Source organism: Bidens hawaiensis, unplaced genomic scaffold (genome assembly GCF_021521415.1).
Source record: "Bidens hawaiensis isolate Kalapana, Puna unplaced genomic scaffold, B.hawaiensis_p1.1 tig00052134_1, whole genome shotgun sequence".
Classification (NCBI taxonomy): domain Eukaryota; kingdom Viridiplantae; phylum Streptophyta; class Magnoliopsida; order Asterales; family Asteraceae; genus Bidens; species Bidens hawaiensis.
Window position 1 is genome coordinate 66,081 of NW_027506209.1, and position 4,720 is coordinate 70,800.

Sequence of the window (4,720 nt, forward strand, 5' to 3'; positions counted from 1 at the left end):
CCCAATCAAGCTCGCCCTTTTGCTTCTATTTTTGACTCAAAAAAACGACGTAGCTTTAATGTCATACACCAACTTTTCCAACACCACGGGTATTTGTAAATATGTTTGGTCAAAACAGGATTAGGTCAATAATGGATCCGAGTAAAATGAGTTCAGATCAAACGGGCTGTTTTTTAAAAAAAAAACATCAAACGTCTTAAAACAAGTTAACCTAAATTCATTTTTTTAAATTCACCATTTTCAAAACACACCGTTGTGAGCCGTTGTGAGCCGTAGATCCATTGTACTTTGTAAGTGATATTATCTCAGTCTAACGTCTTCACATCATTAATTCATCTTCAAAGAAGTTCCATTTTTTTGTACTTTAAATTGATATACTAAAATTTGAATTTAAATTTTCTTAAGCTAAGATTGCAAGTTTATAATACTGGTTGGAGATCTTCTTGATCGCCTTATTATGGGCTCATCAAATGGGAAAGTATGAGACTATTCATGCTATGATTTTTTATTAACCTTTTTAAAGGGTAAAATTGGCCACACGAAACATTCATTCTTTTGTAAATAACGTGTTAAATATGATCACAGAAGATATAGAATTACAATTATTAGAATTAACCTGTAAATCAGTTAAGTAGTCCGCATGTTAACAAAACAATTCAGATTACATGTGACATTTAAATTCAAATTTTAGCATATGAATTATCAATAATGTTTTGTTTGTTTGTAGTTTCCAAACATGAAGCAAATTGTGAGTACATTATAATATTGAATAGTGTCTTTGGTACGATTGATTTGAAGATAGCATAAGACCTGGCTGCCATCTAATCATGTTAAGAGGGTGAAGAAGTTGATCATAATGAAGATTGAAGCTTTGATGAGGAGCATTTAGGTGTTGAGTTGTCTAATGACATGGAATATGAAGATGATGACATATACACATCAGCAACCCGGCTCGTGAAGTGGCTGCAGTAAGGATACTTAAATTCTTATTTCTTAGGTTCTTTTGAGCATGTTTTGACTGAAACTGAACTCAAATTGTTTCATATTATGCAGAATTCCAGAAATGGTCATATATTTGGTTGAGCATGTGATCTCGCACAAGCAGTTTGAACTTGAAAAGGCAAAAGCAACACTTGTGCTTGCAACTTTGCCTAAATCTGTATATGACGTTTGAGGTATTCATAGGATGTTGCATTTATCGAAGGGGTTGTATGTGATGATTAATGTCTAAGGTAAAGTTTAGTAGTTAGTAAAGAATTTTGTTGAGTTGGCGTGCTTTTGTATTATATCTTATTTTCTTCATGATCCTTATCTCACAAATCACACTACTTATAAAAATTGAAGGCATCTTGTTATTTAACGGGTTTATCTATAGATATTGAGTGTGCTTGTGGTGATGAGGAGTTTTGGTCCGAATTTGATGCTGGAGTTACTAAACCATACTCTTTTGCGGAGGTAAGTGGTCTGAATTTAGTTGCACCCAAGAATTTATGCATGGCACCTATCTATCCTGAATTTGATCATTTTGAGTGTCTTCTGCATTATAATCATCACTTAAACCTTATTCAAGGATATATTCAGGTTAGGTCATGGGGTTAATTGGGAAAAAGCTCTCAACTAGTTGAATGAGAAATTTTCAAATTGATTTAAAAGTAGCAAAGTGAATGATAGCCCGTGTATTGTTCCCATTGATGACAAATGCATTAAGTTTTTTTTCACAATTTGACCATGGGAGAATTGCGAAACCAATGCATATGAGTGTGCATCTTGATGACTTTTTATTTTATCAATTGTTAATGTGACAACCTCAAATTTCGACTAACGAAGTTTTACCGCGAGGCGTGTGACATACCAGGATCTAGCTCATTCGTGATACGAAACAACCAATTAAGAAAATTCATAACATCATTTAAGTTCATCCAAACAAAATTGAGAATTCAAAAACAAACCAAACACTTTAAAGGTTGCGGAAGCGTATAAAAGTAAACAATTTAAAATAATAAACCACGTGCTCAAACAAGTACAACCCATCAAATGTAAATAATGTGAAATACAAGTTCATGCAACAAGTGTGACTCCAGACATATGCAATGCAACCCGCTCCTTAGCATATCTAGTAATCTGGGCAAGTATAATACTCAGGGGTCAACACGAGGTTTGTGAGTTCAATAGTTGTAGTAAAAAGTAGTATACGTAGTATAAGTTGTGTATGTGGATTCAGCACTTTTAAATTTACTATGGAAGCTAACCCAGTTACAAACTACTAGACGTTTGAACAAAAGCTGAGTATATGTAGGCCTTCTTACCAGGTCTATCACAAAACACTTGCACACATATGTTAGGACAATTTACACTCGTCCGACCTCCAGTCGAGTTTTAGCATGTGGAGTTTGTCAAACCCAGTAGTACTACTTAAATTTTCCCGTGATCCCGACCTAACAGTTCAAGGTATGTAAGGACTTTAAGTGATATGAGGGAATCTAATATACACTTTTGATATATATGAAACAACATAAATCCAAGTCTCTGCGTATTCCTCTAGAAAACCAGTATATAAGTATGTTTGTGTTTCTCCCCGAAAACAAGTATAAGCAACTATTTTGTGTTTTCAATCTAAAAAACAAGGAAAATGTTTTATGTTCTCTCCAAAAACAAACATGAAAAAACATTAACTCAACTGGTGACGAGTGTAATAGATTTTTCTCAAACCAAATGAATGCACTTGACTCGTTAACTGTAACCTAGTACACGTGTTTAAGTTATGAGGGTGTGTTCAACAATACATGACTCTAAGACCCACGTATGGACTCACACACAAACTTGACTCGATGAGTCTTTGCTGATAATGCGTAATATCAATTGTACAAAAAGTACTAGCATGTATTCACACATCAAATCATGGCAAAGCAACCAAATCTTCATCATACAACTTAAATTATGATCATTCAGTTCACGAGACAAATTCTATCATGTACAAACGGATTTTATTCACTAATTCAAAACTTAGAAATATATTCTACAGTATTTACCATGGTAGAATACATGAATTAGGCTTCTCAAGGAATTTTCATTTTAATTTTCTCATGTAAAAAAATTTCAAAATAATTCAGTCATTGTAGATAGGTACACACTGTTCAGCAGATTGCGCAACAAAAATTAGTTTCATTATTCTTTCCCCTCATTTATCCAAATTATGAAGGCCAACTGGGCTAGAATCCTAACTCAAAATGTGAATTTACAGTAGTGGAACCAACCCATTTAGACTTGTCATAAATGAGTTATGCCGTCAGGAAGACAGACCATAATTTGACTCCCGCATCAGATTTGACATATGTTTTTGTAAAAATATAAAACTATTCAACACTCATCCAAAATTACAAGTTTTACCTTTCTGGAAACTAGACTCAGAATACTATATCTTAGAATCAAGAATTGATAAAACAAATCTAATTATCATCGAGTTACAGCCACCACAATAAACAAGAGCGAATTTTTCAGCAAAATGTTGTCATCAAAAATCAAACCCCTAACATGTTTATGACATCTCTAGGGGTTCTAATTCATCAGCTAACATCATAATCATTAAAATTGCAGAAATTTAACATCTAGGGTTTCAAAATAACTCATCAAAACATAAAACTGATACATAAAACTTACAAATTAACATTAAGAATCATATGAATCACTCAAAGACACCACTAGTTACATGAATCAAGGCTGAATTATTGATGAATTAGGTGTTGTTTGAAATGTGAGACAGGGAGCTGGAGCTGGAGTGATGGCTGTGGGGGTGGGTAATTTTGCTTTAATTAAATATTAATCATACTTACAAGAATGACCCCCTTTTGAATGAGTTTAAACTTAAAACAAACTTTTTAACATCGAACCGGATTATAGCGAATCGTTATCACTAACATTAACCCAAGTTTATAAAAATTAACTCTCATTGTTACTGTGATACCCCGAATTAGGGCCTAGGAGTAACATCCGTTAGTAGGTATCTGTTTTGTAGATGTGTTAGAGTTACGAGTTTGTTTTAGCGGAAGTCTTTAAAAATAAAATATTCATTTATAAGATGCCGAGTTAAAAATACCCGTTTAACGTTTACAAAGCATGTTTGAGAATATATGCTCTTTTCAGTGGAAGTCTTTGAACAAATATTATTATATTGAAATCTTGGGATTAAATACCCGTTTTATAATTCAATTACCTGTCTTCAGAAACATATAATTCTTTAGTATTTGAAACAAAATATCTGAGCCACCAGATAGCATCTAATGATTATATCTCTAATATTTTATCAAGTCTTGCTTGTCTATTCTAAACATTCTGTTTTCCTATAAAATGGGTTGGAAAGTACGTCAGCACATAGTTGGTGAATGACGCTGACTCTGGGGTGAAAATTTTTTAATACCTTTGTGAAATCAACAATAATACCTTTGTGACTACTCATTTGGCACCAACTCAGTTGGGATAAAATTACCCTAAGTACATGTACAATCAATCATATACACAATTTCATTTCTCTACACAGTACCGTAGACTTCCAGATGCATGTTTGATGATATGCATGGACTCGAAGAGCTCCGAGTCATCATGTATGAATGGATCCAGATAGGGGTGTTCATCGGATCGGATAACGGATTATTGGGTTATCGGTTCGGATTATTCGGATTTTTAAATTTTTGGACCCTATTTGAAATTCGATCCGAATTAGGAA